At 37.3% G+C, this 27,820-nt stretch overlaps 2 protein-coding genes and 1 long non-coding RNA gene across 8 annotated transcripts in view; 2 read left to right on the top strand and 1 right to left on the bottom strand.

Moving 5' to 3' along the window:
* Nucleotides 1-25,368, bottom strand: part of CCDC66 (coiled-coil domain containing 66) — a 48,320-nt gene extending 22,952 nt beyond the window's left edge. Inside the window, exons 1-2 of the mRNA XM_048956936.1 lie at nucleotides 25,287-25,368; nucleotides 13,674-13,777 (exon numbers count right to left, since the gene is read on the bottom strand). The gene's annotated coding sequence lies outside the window, so the exon portion shown is untranslated. The remainder of the gene's footprint in view (nucleotides 1-13,673; nucleotides 13,778-25,286) is intronic.
* LOC125698528 (uncharacterized) lies at nucleotides 1,272-8,392 on the top strand. The gene is made up of 4 exons (XR_007379217.1): nucleotides 1,272-1,311; nucleotides 6,015-6,103; nucleotides 6,778-6,846; nucleotides 7,874-8,392. It is a non-coding gene; the product is annotated as an uncharacterized LOC125698528 (long non-coding RNA).
* ERC2 (ELKS/RAB6-interacting/CAST family member 2) overlaps nucleotides 23,327-27,820 on the top strand; it is a 428,344-nt gene continuing 423,850 nt past the window's right edge. For 3 of the 6 annotated variants that reach the window (XR_007379214.1, XR_007379215.1, XM_048956930.1), the window contains exon 1: nucleotides 23,327-23,754. The gene's annotated coding sequence lies outside the window, so the exon portion shown is untranslated. The remainder of the gene's footprint in view (nucleotides 23,755-27,820) is intronic. The other 3 variants (XR_007379216.1, XM_048956932.1, XM_048956931.1) reach the window with 1 other exon arrangement.

Raw genomic sequence — 27,820 nt, 5'->3', positions numbered from 1 at the left:
GCGCCTTGTGGGGGATGGAGTCTGCGGCGGGGAGCGGCTGGGGAGGGAGAGAGGGAGAGAGAGGCAGAGCCTGCTGTCTGCTTGTGTACTGCTGTAGCATAGCAATTTCTGAAGCGTTCCACATTGCAACTTACTATTTTATTTTATTACTAGCCCTCTTTTTCTTTCTTTCTTTCTTCCGGACAATAGAGTCAACATCCATATTCCTAATCCTCCAGTGAAAATCTTTTAATCTTTTTTTGGGGGGGGCAAAAGAATTGCCTCCTGATTTCAGCTCGAGACAGCAGGTGGCAATATAGTTTCAAACATATCTGCAGAAGTTTAACTGCCCTAAAGAAACCATCTTACCAAGGGTTCAAAACGGCTTTTATTTTTGCTCCTGAAACAATGAGTTTCGATCTGCTAAGATTTTTAACATATTTTATAAATTAAGTATTAGTGGTTTGCTAGACAAGCGTGAAAACAAATTCTTTCAAAAAGTATGCAGTTCACACCTCCGTACATAGTTACCAAATGCTGCCATTTGAAGCTGTAACTAAAACTAGTTCTTAAATGACGTAGCTACAAATCTACTCTAAACCCAGCTCTTCAGATCCCCTTAGTGGCAGTGTTATGGTGCAGGGGAATGCTTTGAAAGGAAAAAACATCTCCTCTAAGTTCTGTATTTAATGCTGACTGTGAGAGAATGTACACAAACTGCTACAAAGAATTCATACAGTACAGTAGATGAATGTAACACAGCAGTGTGAATACTAACTACTGCATAGCTGCAGTTCTGGTAGCTGCAGAAGACAGTAAATACGAGCAACTTTTGTTTAGGACATATCACTTTTACAGTAAATATACAAAGTCTAGGGTTAATAATATACTAAGCTTCAGCAAAAAGCTCATTTACTTATTTTTGTTGACATTAGCAAAAAAGTGAAACAGAGAAACAGAAGCTGGAACAAAGTCACTTTTGAACCCTGCCTGAGTTCATCCCACTTTCCCAATTACTCTGATGGCATGCTAAAATATTCCTGGTTTTCAGAACTCTTGCCTTCATACATGGGTTCATCTGCATTACTTTTATTGATTGAGTGTATGGGAACTGCTGAGTCATGGCCTGAACCTCTGATTGATCACCTGAGGTGAGCCTTGAGTCAGCCAGAGGAGCACAGGTGAAGGCAATTCACCTGTGCTGCCGGAAGGGGTGGAGCCAGGCTCCCCCCCCCCCCCCTCCTGGACCTATTTAAGAGCTGGCTACCAGAGGGGAAGGATCTCTTCTGGAGATCCTCTCTTTTGGTGTCTTCTGGTGAGCTCAGCTGAAGGGTAAGCTCTTCCACTTATTCTCTTTTTGTTATCGTTATCTGCTTTGCCTTACTCTCTTGATTATAACATCTTGATATCTATTGATTATACACAATTATATTGTGATTATAACATCTTGGTTATACATTGAGATTTTTATTTTTTCTGATACACATGGTGAAATCAAAACTCTTTGAAACCATTTTCTTGCCTGAATATATGTCTGTATGTATATTGCACAAAAAATAATAAACCTTGGTTAGTCTAAATGAAGAAACTTATCATCCATTTACTAGCTTAAAAGGAAAAATACCATGGATATGGTTGTATTTTAGGGGAAATAAATTTACCCAATGGTCTCTTGAATCACCAAAGCTATATCCCTGACATCCCTTGTGTTTACATTTTGCCCTTGGATACACATTTCATTAACAAATGTGTCTATGTGCACCATGAGACAAAAACTGTGTTCCAATTTTTTTTCCTTATTTCATGGAACTTGAGCACATACACTGTTCTGTAATTCTCAAATGGAAAAAAAAAAAAAAAAAAAGTAAAACAGTATGATTTACTTTTGTATTTTTTTATTGATCCTTATCTGCAAAATTGCATGACTATTAGAATCAATCATACTGGGCATGATAGAAATTGATGTGAAATATTTGAAGAATAAATAATATTTCCTATTATCACTTGTCCCAGAACATTATTTATGGTGCATATGTTTTTAGAAAGGAGAATGTGGGAGGTAATATAGTTTGTATAATTCAAGGACTGTTGGGATGCTTGTGGGAAAAGAGTTACCAGCCTCTTTCATATCTGATAAATTAATCACCAGCATTCCCAACTTCTTGACTCATTCAGGAGGTTTGAATAAAAATGTTCTTGGGCTAAATGTGTCTTTCTGAAGGACAAAACACTACACAAAGTACTTCAATCACATGTTGATTAAACTTTCTAATAGCCTGTATAAGCAAGGTAAGAGGATGAGGTTTCAGTGGGAGGTAGGTGTTGTGGAAATCCCATCAAGTGTCTGTCTTGATCCTTACACATAAATACCATTAATATCTGGTCTTAAGTGACCCAGAGGTTTTTCAGTCACTTACATACTCAGGAAAACCCCACTCTCGTTTTCTAGGTGGATAAATGGGTTGGAACAATGATTAAATTCAGCATCATTAGTGCTAGGTTTTGGAAAATAGAAAAATGAAGTGTTGGCCTTGGATTAGGATAGTAAATGCAGTTACAGTACAAATAAAGATGAGATGGTGCTCCAAGAATTCATTTCATTAGAACTTGCATATAGAATGCTGCCACATTTGTATTTGGCATTGTTAGTGCATGGGAGAAGACTTTTTAAATAGTAAAATATACTGCAATGTGGATTGAATCCACTAACCTGTGGGTTTTGTTTTTTTTTTTTTTTTACTTCGGGGAGAAGGGAGTCTCAAAACTTCTCAGAACGTGAACTGTGACATTCATAGAGAGCATGTCCTTTTACTCTGCAGTGACCAATAGAGATTGTAATCCTTTTTCTTAATACTTATATGTAGTTTCTCTGGGATAGTCAGCTGTTGCTGATTCAGGAAATTAGAAATGTTCTTAAGGCATTTTAAATATTCATCATTACATCTAGCAATTTGAATTCTATTCTGTGATTCTGTGAACTATATAAAAGCTGTGTGCACATGTGAGCGAACAGCAAATCCCTATCAAGTTCTTTACAGCCCAGCATTAAAACTAAGATCACTGCTGAAGAACAGCATCCCTCAAGGCATAATGTCTCACTTGCTACTGGACAGGTCTGAGTTCATGCTGAGTTTTCAGGTCATTAGAATTTAAGTGGAAAATACCAACAGTTTTGATTTCAATTCCAGTGAAGTTTAGGGAACACAAATGCTCATTTCTAGACTTCTTCTCTTAACTGATTCCTGCAAAGCCAAAAAAGATAAAGAGTAACTATCAACTTTCTGCAATCAAATGCCAGCAGGAGATGGTGTTAATCTTTAGCTAGCACACTTGACAATTAATGATGTGAATGTATGAACTGCATGCTGAATAAACTGGTTGCTGAAATCAAAGAAAATATTTCTTTCAAGAAAATCTTACTTTCTGGTACAGCAACTGATAGCAGGACTGCATGTTCTGATTGTAAAATAGTATCCTAACAGGAGTGTGCATCACATCCATAAATTAATTGTTGATACCTAATGTAATCGGCTTAGCATGTACAAAGAACTAACAAGTTTTACAATGGAATATTTCTAAAAATTGTTCCTATGTAGCAGAGGAATGCAATTCCCAAAACCTGCACCACACCTTTATTGTCATTCACACCATACTTCTTTATGTGGGGTGTTACACATCTTCTGTTCACATTTATGTATTTAAATGATAGTTACATTTTAAATGGTCTTTGTAGGCATTGCCTTCTTATAAGTTATCTTGGAATGAGTACGATCTTGAAGAAATTTATACACACAGTGTAGGCCACCAGGAAGCATATTAAGAATGTAAGGAAACTATGTTTTTATTCGACATGTGTAACTAAAAAACACTGAAGTGGGCGGACAGAGTCAGGAGCAAACCAACTGAATTTATATAAGCCTCAGTCTATAGGAATCTTTACCTTTTATAACCTTCAATTCCATCAATTTGATTGGGTAGTGGCAAAATTCGCTGGTAGCAAAAAAGCTGTTCCTCCAGTTTCAGAACAGAAACAACAGAACAACAGTGAACCTTACTTTTCTACTGAAACAGACTCTTAAGTTATGTTTCTGGTCTTTACAGCATTTGCCTGAAGTATCTGTCAAGTATTCACTGTTTTCAGGTATTTCATGGACAACTATGAATATTTAACTTTGCATGCATAATTGTAGGTATTGTTAAGAGATTGCATTTTTAACTGAACAACAGCCTCTCTAGGGGAAAAAAAAAACAATATTTTTTGAAGTGAATGTTCATAAAGCTAACTGTTCTTGATACTTATTGTCAGTAAAGGACACGTTCTTCAGAACTGTACCTCACTTACACCAGATTCTTATCACAGCCCTATTTCCTCATATGGCAATCTTAACTGAAAAAAATTCAGGTCCATTGCAAACTTTATTTCAATGTTTATATGACTAAAAAGGACCCATGTGTACTGTTACGCTTATCAAAGAATTGGGATAAAGTGTAGAAACAGAAAATGTTGTGTAAGAAGGCAAAAGAATATTAAAAAAAAAAAAAAAAAAAAAAGAATAATTATACCTGAGAGGCTGCTGCTTTTACCAGATTTTCTTTCTAAATTCATAGTAGCAAAGAAACAAAAACTCAGAGTATTCTGCTGTAACACAGTGATTGTCAAAACACAAAAAAGAGATGAGTCCTGTTTCTCAGAGGTGTACTTCTCACCAGCTCTCTGGAAAGACTAAAACTTGCATCAGAACAGCAGGATTTTCTAATAGCGTTAGAATGTTAGTACATAAGGTTAATATGTAGCATCAGGTCTGGATATTTTATAGAGTAAAACTATTAATAATCAGTATATTAAGTGAGGGTCAGTCTTTCTTCTGAAACTATGTCATCTTATTTCCTAAAAGTATGTTTTGATATGGCTTATAATAAAACAGCGTAAAAGCAAAGATTACTACTTAACATTTCATGCTTGTCAGGAAAGCATTTCCTGCAAAACACTTACAAATGAGCCCCTTCTCAACTCTTGACTGAAATGCATTAAGCAGAAATCTGACAACTGCTCAGCACAATTTGCAAGCTGCAGAGAATTCAAAATAGTCTTCCATGTCTAGGCTGAAATTCACTTAGAAAAGGAAGGTTCTAATTTCTTTGATTCTTTGTACTGTATGAGCCCATGTTGTGTTTAATTAAGATATGGGAAGCATCACTGTATTTTCCCTTGATGGCTAAGAAATTTTGCTCCAGGTGCAACATATTTGCAGTTAATTAGTCTGATTTTTTTGTTTTTCTTCTCTCTTCTTTCTTGCCCCTTTGTAAAAATCCAATAGGCTGTCAAATCTTTTTTTGAATATTTTTCTTGAAAAAGCCTTCTCTTGTATGGTTATCATTACCTTAGTATGGATGTGTTCGTCAACTTCATTCAAGGTAACTGACTCATGAACTGATTAGGTTTTACTACTTATGTCATGTGTATTACAATTAATCTCATGGCAGGTATAAAATTAACATCTGATATGAGGACAACAGAAAATATCCCCCAAAGAAATTGATCAACGTGTATTTGAACGGACAGAAATGAAATCTAAGTTAAAAAACAGACAAAACCTTAGCAAGAAATAGCAGGAAAAAAAACAAACAAATAATTGAAACGGTGGTGCTATTTCTTTGTATTTGTTATTAACAATGAATGATTTTTGTAAACTAAGGTAAAACAGTAAATCTAACACTAGTAAATTTATATTATATTTATTATATTTATATTATATTGTAAACATTCAAAATGTCATCTTCAACTCACAGTGAAGCAGCAAAAAAAAAAACAAAAACAAAAACAAACCCCAAAAAACCGGTAGAGAAAAAAGGAAGAAAGTAAAATGCTCAGCTGTACCCAAAATTGAAACAATCAAACTTAAAACAGCTGCTTAAATGCAAAAGAAAATGACAGATTTATCTAGTAATTATATTTTTTTCACTTTCTATTATATTGTTTGTCTTCTCAGGATGAGATTTAAGTCACTCAGAATCTTAACCACTCTGATTTCTAGGGACTGTTCAGGGACTTTTCAGAAAAATCCTTGAAGGAAAGAAAAAGCATGTGTGCATGTTGTAATGGATCATATCTGAAAAGTGAAAGGTATGTTTCGAGCTCCTGGGGCTGCTTTAGTTCAGTATTTAAACAGATCTTCAGGGATTTTAGAATAAACTTAATACTGGATTGCATAGCTTCCTTAGCTTGGGAGTGGAAGGAAGGTGCAAGGTGCTTATTTTTTTCCCAGAAATAAACAGAGCTCTGTAGTATCAGAAAAATAATCAATGAAACAGTAATGTATACAACAAATCCTGAGTAACAGCATTATTAGAAACTTTGAGAAATCAGCTCTGAGATGATTTTTTACCTTAAAATGAAATTAAAGTATAAACAACAGAGGAAACGGTCATCATTTGTTGTGCTTTAATATAAATATATTCATTTATGGAGTTGGATGGCCTGTATATCTATTTAATCTACACTAAGATGTGTTAGTAAAGGAGACCATGCCTTCTTTTGTGACATGACGTTATTACAGTATGACAGCATGTTAGAAACTCGTTTTATCTTCAAAACTGTTCGGGTCTTGTACATTTTTTCCAGTTGTTACTGACTGGGAGGTGGGAGGTGTTGTGGCTGCACATGTTAAAATAGTCAGGTGGAAGTTAATAAATGAAAATGTTACAATTCATTGTAACGTGGCTTAGAAACACATAATACACCACTGTGTTATATTGGGAGTGTGTGGTCTATTACTGTGCATTTGGAATTTTTTTAAGATGAATAATCTAAATCACAGTGCTTTTGTGTGAAGAGAGAAGAGAAGCACATTCCCTGGCCAGAAGCAGGTATGAAAAAGCAGAGTATGCTGCATCTTTACAACTGTTTCCAAGATGCTGTTGTATTTTTGCTAATCTGATTAGGAAAATCTGAGTAGATCAGCAGACCAATATAAATGTATTTGAGCTGAAAGATAAGGGAGTAGGATTTTCTAAGAAATTCCCTCATCTGCCCTTTTCTTTCTACGCTGTAACAATGCCATTTTCTTTAGGTATTTCCATATTCTCTTGTCCTTCCCTTCATTTATATTTTGTGCCTTCCCAAAATTGCAGCATATTTTCTTCTCCTTCGCCCTTGAACTGTACCTGATTGGATTCATGCTTATATTTAAGGGAAAGTTATGCACTGTTTGCAAATTTTAGTTCTGTGCTACCTAGTGCAAGGAGAATATGAAGGAAAAAACTTAAAATGGCTAGCAGCAAAATGGAAGAAGATTAAACAAAGAAGAAAATGATGGGCTATGCTGATGCAATGCTTTCTCTCACCTTTGATATAAGTCTCTCCTTTTGTCAAGTTGTCAGAGCAGAGAAAATCATAAGTTGCTTGTTTAGGTTGAACTTGGTTATATTTAAAAATAATTTCAACGGATCTCAACAACTGCTGCTTTCTTCATTGCCATTTTCATATGGGCTTTAGAATTTCTAAAGATGCAAATTCATTTTGAAGTAATCCTTATTGCCTCTGTGAAGAGTGTTTATTATATTTGGCAATAGTTGTTTTGCAAAAAATTGGGAAACTAGCCTGAATCTCCTGAATGGTTTATGATTCAATCCCACTTCATGAGTGAGCATTGCCAGCTGCTTTGTTTCCAGTTTCTACCATGAGAGTTTCATATATATGGGTGTCTGTATAAATATACCCACTCATATTAAATATACACATATGAGATTGTGTAGTATATGTATGCAAAAGCATATGTAAGTTTGCATGGTATTTATTTCTAGTTGATTCTGAAAGCTTCATTCTGTTGAATTAGATAAGCTTGAATAGAGGCACATTAGGGCACGAGTAATTCTGGATATTTCGTTTGAACAGGCAAAGGAGCTTTATTAAGAAAAGGAGATAAAAATGTTGTGCCACAGCTTTCAGAAATGTTTGGTGCTTCAAAGGAAAATACACTTATCTGGCTATTAGAAGATGAGACTGAACTTGTGATGACAAGCATGACAACAAATCACCATGTTGCTTGCTTGCTGTGGCTCAGATCAGTGTAGTCTTCTTTCTGCAACATTTTTTCTATGCTACTGCAATGCAAATGTATATCTGAGAGTTTTGTTATATTATATTCTGGAAGACATGAAATCTGCCGGAAGTTATTCCAGTGTCTATGAGAAATCGCTTCATACTTGTGCAAGTCTTTAAGGGTTATAAAAAATTGTCACTTTCTGAAAGCATGTTCTACAATATTATCATTCCTAATGTTTTCAAATGTGTATGCTTTTACAATAAGAGTGAATTAAAGAGCATACATTATTAAATCACAGTAGTAAGAATGAGCCAAATTCTGCCACTCCTATTCACACTAGAAAGAAAGTAACTTGATTTTAGTGGAATTTTCAGAGCAGTGGAAGTTTCTAAGGAGTATCAGTAAAACTGCAAAGGAGAAGGCTGCAACACCAACACGGTGATAACCGTGTTGGTTTTTATCAGTAACTGAAAATATTACTGCCGAATTTTTTGTGATTATTCTGAGTGATGTGTATGTGCTTTCTTTCTCTGATGTCGGGATTTAAAATACAGAGCTAGATAGATGGTGTATTACTATTGCACTGCCAGAAATGCCCACAGAGACTGTCCAAAGATAGTCTGTGAAACAGCCATATGGCCAGGAGCTGAAACATATTAATTGCTGTCCCAGAATAATATGGGTGTAATACCTCTTCCCTCTGTACTTTGGTTTTCCATTTGCAGAATAGTGCAATGTTATTAAAACATTTAATTGAGTTTTTCTTCAAATATGTTAGATTGTGTTCTAAGTGGCATCTCACTTTCACAGCATATATGTTGCTCTTTTTCCAGTTACATAGAAAAATGCAGTCTCAACTCATCTATGGTTTTACACAATGTGACTTTTAGAAAGTTGGAAAAAGAGTTGTTCATTTCATTTTATTGAATTAGATAAATATTTCTGTTCATTCTCGGGGAAGCCAAAAATACTGAAAATAATGATGTGAGAAAGGTTCCATGGTTATTTGTGTATACAGCATATATTTCATAAATTAGTTTACTAATTGGCATCTTGGAAAGGTGATCTCTATTATGCATGTAGTATTGATAGCTACATATAGAGGGAGTTAGCACCTAGTATAGTTTTCAATTCCATTTCTTCTTTCCTAAAAAAGGGAGTTACTTACATTTTTCCTCACTATTGTGTTTTCTTCTTCTATGCTAAAAAAATTAACAACTTTTAAAGCCACTTGAAAGGTGGGAGTGATCTTAAAAAGCTTATACATTTTAATCTTGATTTGGTGAATAAGAAAATCATGTCCATGACTCGTAGAACTGGTTGACATGAGTGATAATTAAAACAGAGAAAAATAGGGGCAATAGGAAAGTTTGCTGTCGAGAAGACAGAAGCTGCTGAGCAGAAAATCAGCCACTCATAAATGAGAGTTCCGAGCTCAAAAAATATTGTATTGAATAGCGCAGAAATTCAGCTATTTTCCTTCATATAATGAGTACAATATGGATTCTGGAAATGAGGCTTTCTACTTCCTCCTTCCATCTGTGTTCTACATCCATCTGTCATATTTATCCTTATTTAGATTGAAAATGTTCTGGATTTGTGGCAGTGTTTGTTTAGAAATGAACCAACCAATAGGGCGAATGCAACAGAAGCTGTGAGTCCTACTGATATAATCACTTGGCAATAGGAACCCTGCTATAGGTAGGAGCTCTGCTACGGGCCATTTTTGTTATTGGAGTCGCTAAATTCTGACATATGCTCATCACACTGTGGGTAAAGAAAAAACATGATTGCGGTCTACTGCTCTTAGGATGCAGCACTTCTGAATAATAATGGATCATCCAAAGGATGGCTTGGAACTGGCATCTGAGCGAACAGACTGGCAATATTGCCTAAAATGCAAGCCTTAAGCTTATCAATAAAGTTTTTTGTTTTGTTTTTTTTTTCTCAGATGATGAAACCAAATGCCTATTTGTTGCTTGATGTACAAGATCTATAGTTTTTGCCGAGTCTTTAATTAATGACAGTTGTATAATACAGAAGGAAGAAAAAAAGTGGAAATGATTTAAAAGTTCCCATTTGAAATTTTTTATTCAGTACCATCTTGAATATTATCACATATCAGGGAAGAACAATGGTTTTACTTCTGTGAGAGAGGACTTTTTCTCCGCATATTTAAGAATATTTTACTATAATTACTCATTGATTTTTAGATTTAACACTGTTGTTTTAGAGTACACTGTTAACTTACCCTATTAACTGTATGACAACACTTCCTAGATTGTAATTGTTCCTTTTTCCTTGAGAGATATATTTAATATAAACAATAATTTGGATATATTCTCACATGAATTGTGACTCACGAACAGGTTGGAAAGGAAAACAGGAAGTTTCAAAATAGCTCAGAAATGTCTTTATTGGATTTGTGAAAATACTACGATTATACCAGTAGAGTAGCAGGGGGTATCAGGCTTATTACATGAATCTGCTCCCTGAAATGGCTTTTTTTTTTTTTTTAAATAAATAAAAAATATTCTGGGTTCCAGTATCTGAACTTTCAATTAAAAGGGTTGCACCCAGTTATAATTGGTCATGAGAAGCTTTCTTATACAACTAAGTCCACATTTTTCACCTTGCTGAAAGAAAGAAGTTCCTTGGCAATGACAAAAAGATTCAATGGAACTCTTATACCTTTATTCACTGCAATTCTCTTCTACATGCCAGTACAAGTGTTTTATGCAGTCATAGGATGAACTGGACCAAGAACTGATCTGACTAAAATTTTTGTGGAGAGAAACAGGGAAGATAAATGGGGGTAATTTTCAGAGGATCACTTCACTGATTTTCACCATGGAACTATACAAGTAGCTGTGCTGTCATAATGGAAAGAACTGTGATGGAGCACCATATATGAATTGGTAGGATAGTGAATAGATTGATAATAAGGAATGCTAAACCTGCTCCTAAATTAATACATAACAGATTAATGCCTTCATTTCTGTCATTGTGATTTTTTTTTTTTAAAGGGAGATGAGATGATCTTGGTAAATACCCTATAAAGCAGGACTTAAACTATAGACCAAATACCCACTAATGACATTTCTAGGAGAGGAAAAAGACAGATCAAAACCTGAGCACCAGCAACACTACACTTCATCTGAAGAAGTTGCTCCTATCATCAGATAACAGAAGAATATGGTCTGAACAGTAAAAAGATAAATAAATGGAAAAAAAGAGAATAACTTAGAAAAAAGATGCATACTTATCTATTTATTTATAAATAAATGAAATTATTTCTGTTCACTGACACAATGAAGATTATTTTCTAAAAAGAGCTCCACTTACTAGAAAAAAAATGCAATTTGTGTTTAGCAAATGAAGTGTCAGTGTACTTCTCAGTTCATTTGAGCAGTAATAGAACTGTCATATTAATTCCAGAGCATAATCTTTATTTATTTAAAATTTTATATTAATTTCACCATGACAAAATATGCAATCTCTAGCCACACTATTCACCCAATCTGAATGGCATGGAATTTAATTCCTAATGGACTGGATGTGAAGCACATTTATTTCCCCACAACAATCTTCATTCAGCTCATTGATTCCACCAAAATTAACATCTTTCATTACGTCAGTGGCTGAGATCCACTTTGTTTACACTTTTCTTAGGTAACAAAAATGTACAACAGTATAAAAATGAAATAAGTTTCAGATAATTAAAAATTTTTTGGATAACTTCCCTTCAAATTTAGTACACAAAAATAATGTTTTTTGAAGAGAGGAGGGAAGAACAATGGAAAATGTAGCATTTTAAACAACTGAATAATCAACTTATGTTTCTGCAATAGCAAATAACACTGAGAGTAGCTAGAAATAGTCAATCTTGTTTCTGAGTATAGGAAATGTGCAGCCTTTGGTTTCAATTCTAAGAAGTAATTTCAGGGATCATATTATACCCTAAATTCTATTAAAAACTGACAGCCAGAAGTGGTAGGTGTAGGAATCATCTCTGTACTTTAAGTGCTGACCATTGCAGGAATTGGGCTAAAAAGAAGTACTTAATCACTAATAGCTTTCATGTGTTCTTCCAATATCTGTTTCATAATCACTACTATAATTTCATTTCAATAAGTACTTTTTTTCTACAAGTAAAAATTCTAATTATTGCAGTACATTCATTTCTTCCTTACTTTAATTTGTTCTACTTACACATGTGTCTTCTTTTCATGCTGCTGAAAGTGCCCTAGTTTTCAAGTTGATCTCCAAAAAAGCCTAAGATGCAACTAACTAATATGGATGGATTTTCATAGAATTATAGAATCCTTAGAGTTGGAAAGCACCTCTGAGGTCTATCTAGTTTAACTCCCCTGTGAACAGTGAAACCACAGCTAGATCAGGTTGCCTAAGGCCTTAATCCAGCCTTGCCTGGAAAGTCTCCAGGGACAGGGCATCCATCACATCACTAGGCAACATGTTCCAGTGCCTTGCCACCCCCGCTGTAAAAGATTCTTTCCTTACACCTAACCTAAACCTTACCTTTTTGAGCTTGAAACCATTTTCCCTTATTCTATCACCACAGACTCTGCTAAAGAGTCTGTTCCCTTCTTTCCTGTAGCTCCCCTTCAGATATGAAAGGCTGCTACCTGTTCACCTTGGAGCTTTCTATTCTCCAGGCTGCACAGCCCCAGCTTTCTTAGCCTGTCCTCATAGGAGAGGTGTTCCATTCCATGGATCATTTTTTGAGGCCCTTCTCTGGACACGCTCCAACAGATCAATGTCTCTCCTGTACTGAAGATCCCACATCTGGATGCAGATGTGACCATTGCTTAAATCTCAAATTGCAGCATGCAGGTCTTCGCTATTTTCCAATCTATAAACTATCTTTGTGATTTTGGAACACCTCAGTTTGAGTTTCAGTAGCATAAGTGATTTGTCTTTTAATAACTTAGTGTAGGAGAACTACAGTACCCCAACCGTCTGCTTTATGCTGAACTCTTTGAAGCAGCCAATTTTATCTTCCAGAATGTGGCTGTTGCACATGCTGAGTGCTGATTGCAAGTATTATCAGAAGAGAATCACTCAATATTTAAGTAAATTATTCTTCTTTTAAAGGTGTTCTTTTATACTTTTATACGCCTGCTGACTTAATCGCACCAGGAGGTAACAAATAGCATCATTTGATTCCATGGCTGCTGTTGCTGCTGCATTATATTTATCAAACAAATTGGGAAGAGGAAGAGAACTACTAAAAATCAACTACCTGCAGCGTCTCAAGAAAATTAACCAACAACCACCTCACAAAATGTCTACTCTAGAGCAAATATAGGTTGGCAACAAAAGGAAAACCTGCACTGTAGTGCAACCAGAATGGTTTATATGTCCAATGAGATGGGAACAGTTTTTGGAAAGGACCTGAAAGAAAGATTCATAGCCTTTCGTACCCTGAAGTCCTGGTTTACAGAGAACTTGTGAAATATCAAATACAGATAGGAGCCCTGAAAATAAGAATATAATCAGCATGTCTGCTAGTAGGCATTTTTTCTTCCTTTTTGTAGTGGTAGGCTTATGATAAGAAAATTAAAAAATGAGCAAAGATTAGAGGTCTTGAAGACCTAGTGTTCTTAAGCATGAACAACTTGAACTCACCTTACATTCCTCAGTGCCCTCTGCCATACCAAGTCAAGTCCTTTTTTGGCCTCATCTTCTTCATTTTTGTTTCTTACAGTACAGTGTGAATCACCGTCTCTGCTCTGCAACAAAATAAAGAGTCATTTCACTCAATAGGGTGAGATAATTTCAAATATTGTTTCGCTCTCTGGGGGAAGCAAAGGTGGACAGGGAAAACAAAGATGGACAGAGGAAACAAATCTTTCACTTGTGTTGCAACCTCCAGTACCTTAACACTATCTGGAATTAATATTTAGCATGGATTCTTATGCAGGGATTAAGATCAAGTTAATAAAATCTATAGCTTTTCATATAAAAACTGTTTTTTTCCGTACATTCAGATCCAGTGTAACGTTCTGGATTTGAAGTGTTCTAATTTGAGTATAATTAAAGTAACGGTAAAACTAAAGGCCATATGTGCGACCTTCTGAAAGGGAATTTGAAAATATACATCATCATCTACTTTAGCCAAGTGTTTATGTGAAGCATTTGGACTAATTAAATCATAGGCTTCAATTACAGTATTTAATCACTTCCAGTAGTACTGAACAAATGCGTATAAGGAATTGAAATTCTTTATGAAACCCAAAGAACTTTTATTTTAGAAGTTTTATTTTTCTTTGTCCAGATAGCCAAATTCTGCTATTAAATTTAACAAAGTGCACAGTGTGCTACCTGAACACAGCTTACAAAATCCCATCAAAAGGATGAGATGCTCTACAATTGGAGACATACATTCAGAACAGTCAGTATCCTGCTGCCTTCTAAAACCGTGTTCTTATTTGAGTGCCTGCATGGAAGAAAAACTCTCTGTGGTAGTTGTTATTCAAAGTAGATTTGCTCTCCCTTCGAGAATATCTCATTAAATGTCACTCAGTGCGGAGAAATGCAGAAAAACAAAAACAAAAAAGTAGCACCCACAAGGCTAAAAAGAGCTGAACTGGAACTAACACCAACAGGACACTTTTCTGTGCATACACATAAATGCTCTTTTGCTATACAAAGAAGGGTGATGAACGAATCTACAAGAAAGAAAAGCTAAGTTCCTGACAGGGGAAATATGATACAGTAACACCAGGTAAGAAATTGTTTTCCAGTGGGATCTGGAAAATATCAATTTGCTTCATGTGCTTAAAAATTGGATGGATTAAATATATTTCATCCTTCGATATCATTGAAAGATTCAAATATTATAATAGCTTTTCTGACCATTTGTCTGAATCTGCAAAACTGGAGACCGTTTGTACAACACTAATAAACTCAGTGGCTATAATAAAATCAGCAGGCTACACAGTTCCAAAGCTAGAGAGACTACACTTCTTTCGTATTTTTTTATATGAATGTGCTGTCCTAATGCAGGAGAAGTGAAATTACACAATGTTGGCTTCCAAGACATTTTAATAAAGCCATTTTTAATTCTTTTAGAAAAAAAGAAATTTACCTCCTATATATTTTTAAGCTATTATTATTATTTTAATGTTTAGATACCAGGTATTTCTGTAACTAATCTTTGTAAACTATAATAAATCAAATAATTGACAGCACCCAGAATTCTTTGTTTTGTGTGCATTCCTGTCTTTTTCTCTCCCTACAGACATCAAAGTAGGTTTGCTTAGTTTCCTCTGTCTGTAAAGCAGAGGCTGTAGTGCTGTTTAGAATCCTAAAACTACAACTGCACTTAAATGCCAAAAGCATGAATCCATTAGCTGCATGAAAGAAAGCAGGAAAAATATTTGCAGTGAGATAATTTTTTGCAGGGAGGTAATCCTTTCTCTCAGACAAATTGCTGCAGCTGAAAAATATTTCTACTCATTTCCAGACGTACTACTCTTCATAGTTGCCTGATCAAGATATTAAAAAGTCTTAAATAAGGTATTAAAAGGTAAAGGCAGGAAGGAAAAGTATATTTTGGAAAATCCTGAGTAAATTTAAATAAGGAACAGAGACATTATTAAAAATACTCCTGTTATAACTACTACCTCATTTTATCCCAGTATCTCTCCAGTTCCACTGTTCATATTAAAGATGGCTATATTCTATTGCAGTATAGCACTAGCAGTACAGTTTATAGAGGGATCAAGAAGCTGTGCTCTGTACTGTAGCCTGAGCTTTCATGGCTTATAAAAATATTTTAATTGAGCCGTACTTCAGTGATAAATGTATTTATCTTCTCCTTTACCGCAGTTGCTGCTTCTGTAACACATGGTTTCCATGTCAGCTTTTTCCTATACATATCTGTTTTCCAATTGCCCTGAAGATTTCTGAGTAAATCAGCGCTATATGGCAGGCTACTCCCTTTTCCCAAGGGGAAATCACTTGTGATTTATAGTTAATTGTTTCACTTGTATACATTCTAAAGGAGCAAGTAGTAGTTTTAATACAATTGAATTAAGCATTGTTTGTAAGGTTTACCATTGCTGTTCTCTTAACTCTTCTGTGGCTGATAAATCTATAGAAACTTTGCTTAGACATTTCCTCCCCTACCTAGTATTTTCACTAAGGTGTTTGTACTTCTGTTTGTGTCTGTCACCTGATTTTTCTGGGTGTTCTGAATCTGCTCCTCAACATTTTGTGGAGTTTCAGTATTGATCATGGTTTTCTCCTGGATTTTTTTTTTCTTTTTTTTTCCCACACTTGTACTGCTCTACTTGGTGCTAATGGACTGACAGTAGTGCATATGCTCCTTCATTCTTAAAGGTGAAGGAAGGATAGAGCAACAGCTGTTTATAGGCTCCACTGTTTGACCTCTCTGTTTTGAGATTTCTGTCATTTTTCAGCAGATTTGTATAATTTTTGTTCCTAAGATAAAGAAAAGCTATGTTGAAATTAAAATTACTTTCACTGTGTATTTCATATGCAACCTAAGTTTCTTGGAAAAATCAAAGTTATTGGTGATTTCATTAAGCTTTAAAGTTTAATACTTCTTCCTGGTTTCTTTTTTCCTCTTTTTTTCTTGGGCTTTTAAATTGACTCCCCCCAGCAGAATCAATTAAACAATGAGAATGCCTACAAAATGGGCAATGGAGATGAGGCATAGTCACACTCACGGATTTTTTTTCTCTGAACAATGCCTTATTGAGTGATAACAGCAACAGAAAGAACAGACTCCTTGAATTTGCAAGATTTGCTATGTTCTCTGTCACTGCAGTGGTACTTCAGACATATTCATTCTTGAAAAATGCATATGCTTAGATTTGCAATCCACTAGAAATAGATGTGCCAGACTGACTAGAAGAAAGCAGCCATTTTGTACTTTTTGTAAGGAAATGTTATCTAATACCAAGCTGACAATTAGAAATCATTTCTCCCTGTTTATTTTAACTTGCAAATACTTGTTCTCACTTTTTTTTTTTTTTTTGAACACAAAATGTGATTTTAATGTTTGCTAACAGTGCTAACTTATGCACTGCAACTACAGAAGTGTTCAGTTACAGCAAACACTTTACCAAATGAACACCATTAAACAGCTGGGCACTGGCTCACCCAAGTCTGTACATAAGCTAAGAAAGGCAATGTCTCTTCTCTTCAGGCTGTGTTGTGGTGTGAACTTCATTTTGGTATAGATCACAAAAAACAGCTGTCAAAAACACTTCTGTAAAATTTCACAATAACATAAACAGCCTCTATCATGTTACACCAATTCAAGATACAGTTTAATAAAGAAATAACAATGCATTTAACTTAACATAGACCTTCATTGTTGTATGCACCAATTCTTTTATCATGATACATGGTTGTGTTTCCATTACTGAAGTCACAAATTGCACTTAGTAAAAAACGATACGTAACAAATCAAATAAGTGGAATAGGATGTAAAAGTGTGGATATAAAGCAATAAAGAAAGTAGAAACTCTTAGAGAAGGAGTGCAAAACCAGACAATATCGAGCGAAACCATGGACCTATAAGCCCCTCTTAAATAAAGAAAGGCACTTCATATGAAATCATCAATATTAAAGTAGTGTTTTTTAAGGCACATTTAAGATTATGAGGATGACTTATTCACTAGATGCATCTTCAGGCAAAAGAAAAGAATGCCTTCAGAATCAACCAAATTTCACTGACAATTACATCTATGCTAGTCAATTAAACAGGATCCGGAGGCACTTGGCACTGGATCTTAATTGCCTGTACTTTTAAAATAGTACCTATCATGTTTTGGATTAGACAAACTCCCCTTCTCCCAGTTTCCTAGGTATGTTAAGGAAGTTGGCACAGTTTAGCATGATCCCAAGAGCAAATCTACATGGGAGTACTCTACTTTGGGAGCTAAGAGATTCTAGCAGCATGAATCCAGTCTAAGTCATTTCCTCTGGATGTCAGAGTGGTCCTAGATACATTTAACTGTGTTAGCATACATGTAAATTACAGAGCTGGTTCTAAGAGATAAAAGTGAGGAAAAAAAAAAAAAAAAAGAAAAACATCTGTACTTTTAGTTTAGAATTGGTAAGATAAGTGTACATAATCACCTGAAGTTAGATCCTTAAGTAGTGACCATATTTCATAAGGTCAGTGTAATAAATCATTGTCATAGAAACAAAGATAGATATTTAATTATAGCAACAAAAATGATACCTTTAACTCTATATCTAACTTCCCTTGAGTTTTCAAAGAGCAGAACACAAATGAAGTAGTCAGAACGGCACGGGCCATTAGCTTTTCTGTGTTACAACTCTGACATGAGATGCTTTTGTATGTTATGATTGCAATAATAAGAAAATTGGGCAATGAATTTACAACTTCTTCAATGAAAATTACAATTGTCCAGTCAGTGAAGTGGAGGATAGATAGATAACTACAATCCTGTGTGGGGGCTCAAGGCAACGTGCAGAATAGAGGTTGTACATCAACTTCGACAGGTGCGGAAGAGAACTGAGAACAAAGGCTGTCCCAGGAGACAAGAGTCAAATGGAGCACGAAATCTCCGCGTGATGATCACCCTGACTGGAGAAGTGAGAGAATAGAAGCAACTCACGGCTCTGATCGGATGAGTGCCTGGGTGGGCAGTTAGTGCCTGGACAAGGAGACTTAAGTGTTCTGTTGACATTTAGGGGGGTGGAAAGTTACAGGAGGGAGTTTAGAGATGTATATAAGGGATGTCAGAACCTGCAATAAAGGATTTCAATTGCTCATGTATCTGAGTCAATTTCAATTGCTCATGTATCTGCAATGTCTGAGGACATTGCAATCTTGTGTTAGCTAAATGGTATCTGTGTATAACAAATACACATAAAATTACATTAAAAAATATCAGCTACTGTTTTTTGTTCTATTCACTTTTTTCCTTAATTTGCTTGATCTAGTGGGAAGCTATAGAAATTTGATCTCACTTTGAGACTACTCTTATTTCCTTGGTAAAGTTTCAATCTTTACCAAACTTCAGCCATTTGGCTCCTGACCATGTTTTTGCACCGTGAGAATGTGACACAGGCAGTGTCTCAGGCTTCAGAAACCAGCTCTTTAAAACTGAAAGAAATGATCTTGCCAGTAATTCTGCTGAGAAAAGATGAAGTGTTGAGAGTAGACAATCCCACGACTCTGATTTTGTTTGTACAACTTCATTGTAGTCAAGATCATATATGGGGAAGGAATTCTCAGTTTCCTGCAAATGGGGAATTAAGGGGGTTTGCTCAATTAGCATCAGATGATGTGCCTTAGATTTTCCATTCTCTGTAAAGCATGTGTCACTGTTAGATAGAAACAAGTAGACTGTACTAATGATTCTGAAAACCAACATAACAGACTTTGGTGGTCTGCCATGAGAAAAGAAGGAAATCAACAACTGGTGAAAACTACAATTCATTTTGGCAGATATCAATAGCTGGATATCTGAAATGATGAAGTTAAAACAGCAGTCCTCTAAAGTATTGACTGACACTGACTTGGGTAAGAGGACCACACCTTGACATCAACAGAAACCTTAACTTTTTTTCAGTGGTTTCTGTTTGTTGTTGGGCTGGGTGGAGGGGAAGGACACGGCAACTGGTCAGGTGCTTACCCCAGCTCTGATTACCACATCATGGTAAAATGAAACACCTGTAACTTTCATTGTAATTTGAAGAACAGATTTTGTTTTTCGTCCAGAGTTATCAGTTTACCCCATGTGAGAGTAGTTTTCTTGCTTAATTCAATTAATTTTCTTTTCTCTAGTTCTTACCAGTTGGGAAGTACTTGCATTAAGAAGGTAACTCAAGATAACAAAGGTAAAAATGTAGGGAATTGGCTTTTAATATGAACAAATCCTTCATGACTTATTCTCTTTTCCTCCAAATAAATACATTCCTTAATTCCCTTTGTTTGAATGTTATTTAAAGAACATATCTTTGTTATATCTCGTGATGATAAGTTTTACTGGTCAATTGCAACTTTAACAGTTTCTTGTGACCCTGATGAGTGGCTAAATCTTATCAAGTCTATTACTATCCCATTTATCTCTTCTGTAATGCAATATAGGGTAAACAGAACTGTTTACACTTCCTAATCTAATCTATTCTAGTGTCTAATCTAGCATTACGTTATGTATTCCCATTTTTTACTATATGAACATACAGGCTGATGACTGAATATCACTTATTTCTGCTTCAGGAACTCCATGCTTCTAATTGTTCTCATGTCCTTCCATTTTTTTCTATCCATGTTTTTTTTTTTTTTTTTGGTGAGAAAATAATCTAGTTTTTCAAATGAATATAGTGGTAGTATTTGGCACAATTTCAATTCTTTAAAACTGTTGTTAGTTAGATAAGTAGACTGTTATAATATGCTCTTGACTTGGCTTTTGTAGTAAGAGGTGAAAGCTGAAAACAAGTCTGCCGCTGAGGAAGAACAAATGAATACACCAGGACCAGGCTCAGTGGAATACAGCTAAAATGCATTTTAAAATGCGTTTTCCTCAAATCTTAAAGCATGCACATGGAGGTGCTTGCTCCCAGTTATGCAGCAGAAGTGATTGAACTCCATTTCTATTTACGTTTGCTTGTTTAAAATGAGGCACTAAGCAACGTGAATTTTCACCAAACTATGAGAGACATAGGTGCTGCTGGAGTGTTATTTCCACAGTTAAGAGAGATCTGGAAGGAATAAAGGAAGGCACTGGAATAAAAGACAATAAGTAATGTTATATGTTTTCTAATATTATTTTGAATTTCTTAAATTTAGAATAACTTACTAAACCAAAAAAGTGCATATGCTTTACTTCTTGTGTTTTCCACAGCAGTACTTTATTGGCTAAGGAAACAAGCAGACTGCAAAATTTCTATTTTGCATTTACTTTGATTAGGGTATTACTTATTGTTCTTGAAACAAAGAAACAGCCTGAGCTTTTCACAGGTCCTGAGGTTTGGTATGCTCACAAAGATTTACAAATACTGCGTTTTAAAGGCAGAAAACTTTTCATAAAACAAACAAAAGTAGATCAGCCAAAAATATATCTGAAAGTAGAAACTTTTGAAGCCTTAACTATAGCAACATGTAGCAAAACCTCTTATTTAAACTTTACAACACGTTGCTTCTAACAATGCTACGTCTGTTAGCTAGCTACCTCACCTGATCTGGCTTGCTTCTTTTTATGCTTAATGACATCCACCTGTATCATGACACCAGAGACAACACAGATGTTCCTGTAATCAAATTGAAATGAGAACTTTCATCAGCTGCAAAGACGTCTGTCTTAAGTGTATATTATCCTGTGTTATTATCCTGCACTTCGTGTTTGGATTCCAGTATTGTCCTTGGTGTAGGGAATTAATATTATCAGAGAGTTTGGATTATGTGACTGTGATGTTGTATGGATCTTGCTTTTGTTATTACAATAAATGGTTTAGCTTATTTTTTTCTCCTTTACTTGAACTGCACATTATATTTTCCAATATAATTTGGCAAAATATTTCTTTTCAGAGCTCTACACCAAATGGTGTTGTCCATGCTGAGTATATTCTGTTCTCTGGCATTAGTAATAGGTCCCTGCAGATGGTCTACTACTCTAAGGCAGGCTTTGATTAATTCTGCTACAAATTTTATTGCAAGCCGAAATCATTACAATATTGTTGCAGCCCTAACGTAAATCCGTGATTATTCCTTGGAAAGGGGATTCGGGGCTACTGGTCTTTTGTCAAAATTATTTTGGTTCTTGCAGGCTATCACGAGGCCTGCAGCCTCAGCTAGTGAATGAGTCACAAAAAGAGAAATTGGAACCTGATGTTCTTGTCTTTTCATACAGAGAGTGATGGAATGACATGGCGTTTAAAAAACCATCAGAAACTGACACTACTTCTAACAAAAGTCCTCTCATCGTTACAGGACTGAGACAGAACTGGCATTAGCAATACAGAGACATCTCTGTAAGATACTCTTATCACACACAGAATCAAAATTAAGCAATCGATTTTGAAAATGGACACTTGTGTGTTGAAGCATTCAGTGTGATGAGCCACATTTAATAGTGTTTATGCATTTTCTTCCAGATACAGACTTGCTAGCTGTTCAGGAGCAAAAAGAAGTGTTTTCTGTTTGCTTTTTAGATCAAGTTAAATTATTTGTACACAAATCCGTGTTTCTTCTTGTCAGGTGTCTCCAAGGACTGTTTTTCTATCCACTGTTTCCATGTTTTTAACAGAACTTTCTTCAGGTAAATATGTCACTTTGAAAAGCAGCTGAAGTTTGCATTTTATTTAAACTTTCAGCTCACAAAAAGTACTTGTCCTGGATTGCAGTTGTTAAAGCAGTATGTAGATACAGTAAGACTACATCTCTTCCTTGAGAAAACGAACACAAAACTACTGTACTTTTACTGTGATTTGCATTCTAGCATTGTTTTGAACAGTTGCATCTCTGAATAAGTATTCACAACTGCAAAGCGTTTAAACTAGTTTTGGTTAATGCAGATACAGCAATGAAGTGATGGTTAGTTCTACATGTGATCTGTTGAAATCAATTTCATCAGACAAAGTTTTAAACTGAAATTTCACAAAAGCTGTTTTTTCTCAGTAACATGTGGGCAAGAGAGGAGTAAGATTATAGTAAGATAATGGCTTTGACTTGCTCTTTAAAAACACTGTCACAGCAGTGAGGTGAAGAAAAGGCAGGTAAAACACACTGACATTCTTCATAGGGAAAGATATGGAGTTCCATTGAAACTAAGGACTGAGGATGATCACTTATAATAGCACCAAGAGCAACTAAACTCACAGAAAATGCAATATGAAAAAGGGAAAACAGAGGGGGGAATAAAGCAATTCCTATGATAAGAGCTCAAACCTTTACAAATGTTTACTTCGCTCCTCTTAATACAAAAATAAAACACAATCTCAGGAATAATTTTTAATGTAACTTGTGGTTTTCTAATTAAAAAAGCTTTATATAGCACTAATCTCTCAGTGCTTTTTTAGTATAGAAGCTAATATGGATGTCTTCTTAATTACTTTTGCATATAAGCCAGAATTTGGGTTTAGATTTCTTTTTCTTGTATACGTATGCACCTACAGCAAATGGACTTTAGATCCCATGTTCTCAAGCACCTGGCTTTGAGCATTTCTGGCCTTCGGCAAACAGTGACAAGGAAGCAATTTGTCCTCTGCAGCTTTACGCAGACAGAGGTGTATTTTTAGGCCATCTCACAATGAGTAACGCACTTTCCTTGCAGACATCTACAGGGTGGGGACTGGAACCCAGGGCTGTGCGGTGAATAGACGAAGAACGCTCGGAGAAAGCTGCGGTACGTGTGCCGCTGCCGACACAGCTCGCTTGCTGCTGCCCCCGGCGGCAGGCCGCCCGGCGCTGCTGAAGCCCGGCTCCTCGGGAATGCTGGGAATGTTGAGTCAGGGACTGGCAGCCCAGCCTGCCAGGCTCGGAGCTGACTGAGGGACACTCGCTGGGGGACAGAAAGACGAGGGACGGGAGCGCGCAGCCCCCCCAAGGCAACAGCGAGGTCCCTCTGCCTCGCCCCGTGGCTGCTCGGCGGCCCCGGCTCTCCCTGCTGCCTCCTTCCTCCGCGCGAGAGAGATGTCAGCTGAACGTGATGTTGTAAAATCCATGTGAGGACGAAAGACAGATGCAACGATTTGAAAGGTGAGAACCTTGAGGGAGAATATGGCTGTAATGCATTGCTGTGGATATATTGTGATTAAGGCAATTGCTAGGATTGCTTTCTGCAACTGTCTATAGTTGAAACTGGAAATGAAATTGCAGAGATTTTTTATATTGCCTCAGAAATACACGGTAATAAATGGGACCAAGTGCACATCTTCTGGTAAGAAAGTGCCTCTCCCTACAGAATCGTCAGCCAGAAACCCTTCTTGCAATTTTTCCTAACAGCAACCATAGGAGTCTCTTTTTCTTGCTTGCTTTTTTTTTTTTTTTTTTTTTTTTTTTTTCCCTTGCTTGCTTTTATTTATTTGTTGTTGTTGGTGGTGGTGGTGTGTGCCTGCTCTCCATTTAACAATACTATTGCTATTAAAGTTTTCTAGAATATAATTGCTAGGCTTTGGAAATTCCTGGCTTTATCTGTGAATGCTGGGTAATGTTTGATTTAAAATTGTGTCAGGGAAAAAAAAAAAGAGAGATTTCTGTTCTCTTTCAGTGAAGGGAAAGCAGAAATAAACAGGATATTATTTTGCAGTTATATAATTAATGAATACTTCCAGTGGTTGCTCTTTTGTGATGCTGTGTGATTTTTGTTTTCTAAGATCATTTTAGGTAGGACAAGAGCGATGCAAACGATTCATTCCACACACATATTCACCGAGGGTACACATGTATTTTGCTGAGAGCACTGGATAGCGATATGACGGAGGTGTTGCACATATACATATGGATATATTATTAGCGTGTGATTGATTTCTAGGCGGCTACCTGCTAAGCCCGTGATGGATGGATGGGAATCTACTCCCTTAGCGGCGAATTGATTATTTCCCGTTTGATGGACAGCCAGGCCGGCCACTTGCGCTGGCAGATAGAAGCTCGTTGCAAATAGGCACAGCCAATAACTGCAGCCAAGAGGAGGGCAGATCCCACTTGTCAGGGTTAGTTTTCTGGTCGGCTTTTTAAATCAGTGCTTTCGCTGAACTATTTGTTCGAGATCTGTGGGTTTTTTTTTTTTTGTTTTGTTTTTTCCCCCGTCCTATTCCCGCGCCCCCTCCCCGCTGTGTAAATCCCGGCTGCCCCTTCCCGGCAGCCCTGCTGGCACCAGGCCCTGCCTGCCGCCGCTCCTTCGAAGGGCGGGGAAGGTTCTCTCCCCCCCCCCCCCCCCCTCCATTAAGTGACACTTAATTTCCCTGTGGCGACACTGAGGACGGAGACGATCCTCCGCCTCGCCCCCGCCCGCCTGAGGGAGGATGCTGCGGGGACACGTTACCCCTCCCGCCTCAGGACAACTCCCCAGCGCTGCCCCAGAGGCTCTTTCCAGCCCTGCAGGTAGAGAGGCGCGGGTTGGACCCCCTTCCCATCACAACCACCGTCCCGGCTCGCTCCCAGCTGAGGCGGCGCCGCTCCTCACAGGTGCTCCTGTGGCAACCTGCTGGGAGCACGGCCTTGAATTTTAATGACAGAAAGCACTACCCCGTGCCCCGTCACCGCTCAGGAGAGAGGCTCCTTGTATCTACCTGACTCTCACGGCCGTACGAGCTGCCTGCGAAGAGAAGGAGGAGGAAGGCGGGCGGCCGCGCTCTCTCTAGCACTCGCAGCAGGGCCACGAAGCGGCACCCGCCTCGCCCCTCCCTGCGTGCCTGGTGGGAACGCCCCGCTCCCAGCGCTGCTCGAGGGCGGAGGCCGGCGCGCGGCGGTCCCGGGGAGGTTTCCTCAGCGCCCCGCGGCTGCTTCACGGGGTCACCGCGCTGCTTGCCCGCAGTCAGGCAGTCCCCAGCTCGTTGCTGCTGGGTGTTTTCTTCACCTGCCCGGTGGGAGAACGAAGGGTTTTGTAGCCCCCGTCCGTTTGAGTGGTGCCTGTCCTCGTTTCTTTCTTCCTTGAAAGCGAAAAAGACGCCTTTTTAAGATCCGCTTTTGCACGCGGGGAGTGTGTGATGGTAAGTTACTCCAGTTCCCTCGTGAAATACGTGTATGTGGTGGAAGATTTCTTATAGCTTTAACTGTAACAACTCAGCTCAAAAAGGCAAGGCTTGGCTTCGTGCTGGGATGTTATGCGTGGGAACTCCACATCTCAGTGCTTTGGAGGAGCCTCGCCATTACTGTTTCTGTGGTGTTGTCGTGAGAGAGTAGGTGCTAAAAGTACCGGCTCCAGCAGACGGCTGGGGCACGAGATTTTGGAGGTGGTGCTGAGGTGAGAAAGGCTGTTTCTGTGCTGGGGAGAGCATGCTTTGGCAGCCAGCCGTGACATTCCCGTAGGTCCTGGTTTAGGTGGTGGGGCTCTCCAGCATGGAGATGGGTTTTGTGAATAGAAAGCATCTCCTGTCTTGAAATAAAATACATCCCTTTGATCAGTAGGTGTTTCAGCTCCTGTACTGTTTTCCATTCTTCCCAAAAGTGAAGGAGAAGGTTGATATGCTGAGACATCTTGTCTGCTCCATTCCTGCTGGGTGAAATTGGTTTCTTGCATTAAGAATTCATTTATTTGGTCTTCCTGAGCATAGGTCTCTTTATCTTCTGGCAGTTACTGGCCGAGTTCATTATTAATGTATCGTACTCTCTTGACTCTTTGGAGGACACCCATCTCACTACTTTTCTCTCCTATGAGTTCCTCAGCTCTCTTAACTTGCTGGTATTCAAATGCTGCATCAGATTTTGATGAATGATAGCATAAGATGTAATTGTTCATGCTAGTAGCCTCCTATCTTTTGCACGCTCTGAGGGCTGTAGGCAAGAAGGGAAAGGAGTGGCCAATATTAGTTGCAAAATATCAAATGAGCTCATTCAGCCATCTTGGAGTGAAACCTTTAGAGCTAGCTATTTGCCAGGCATGTTTTTGCAAGGGATTGCTCAGGGTGCTTTTCTCGCCTTGGGAAGATGATTCTTGCAGACCTTTTAGGGATGACTAACAGTGAAGTGTGGGTTGTTCACCCTTAAAGAGGGCAAGGCAACCAGCCAGTGTATGACTTCCAAGGCAACATATGCTCTTCCACCTGTATCTCTTATGGTGTTTGTTACATTTTTATCCTCTATCATGCATTTATTATTTTTTTTCAGTTAAATTTAGATTGTAGGAGGCCTGGGGTATACATGGAGATGTTTATTCAGATTCACCTCAGAAAACTGTTCTGGTACTGCAATATTTTTGTAATGCAACTGCTCTTTTATTTGTGACATTATATTTGTTTTCTCCAGGTTTATGATTGCATTAAAATAAATTTGCCAGTTGCTGTTGTTCTTTGGTAGTCTTATGGGTACTTACCAATAATAAGGGTTTCTCAACTTATTTTGCAGTGTTTGTACTATCCTATTTTCTACAAAGTCCAGGAAAAAAGGCAAGAATTATTAAAGCAAAATGAGATTGTATCTTCTTTTTTGAGGATAGCAGCTGACCAAAAGAGAGCTGACAAATGGAAAAATAAGCTGTAAAATTCTCTAAATGAACTGGACATTTTTTTTTTTCTTCAGGGTGATACAAGAAAATCCAAATGCAGATCAGCTGAAACATCAATTTAATCTTTTCCCAAACCACTTGGTTTTTAATTGGTTGCACTTCTTTAAATGTAGTGATTTACATCAAAATTATTCTGCAATCATAATAAGTAGCAAGATAGATTTATGAAAGTTTGATGCTTTCCATATGCAAGGTATGGATCCCCTTACCATCTTTACCCACCCTTCCTTCCAGCTGAACCCATTTCCTAGATGAATGATGTGGGCTATTTGTGGCAACCAAGAAAGCTTATAAACAAAGATATCCAGTGTTTTTGTATAGGAAAATGTGAATATCTTTCATGAATAAATGTTGGTAGTCTGATATTTAAGTTTTAATGTTGCTTCTTGGTTGTTGATTTCAGAGAAATGTTATGATTCATTTAGTGATGGTGGTTTTGAAATACTTGCTTTCAGAATGTCTTAAATAGCCAGCTTTTGTTTTGCAGTGGTTGTAACAACCTTAACTCTTTCCAGAGAGGCTGTCAGGTGCTCAGCTCTGACCCAGAGGAGAACAGTAGCAAAGATGCCCTGGCACTTCTCTGGATAAGGTTCTGTTACA

Source organism: Lagopus muta, chromosome 11 (assembly GCF_023343835.1).
Source record: "Lagopus muta isolate bLagMut1 chromosome 11, bLagMut1 primary, whole genome shotgun sequence".
NCBI classification, from domain to species: domain Eukaryota; kingdom Metazoa; phylum Chordata; class Aves; order Galliformes; family Phasianidae; genus Lagopus; species Lagopus muta.
This window is presented reverse-complemented; position numbering and strand designations above follow the sequence as displayed.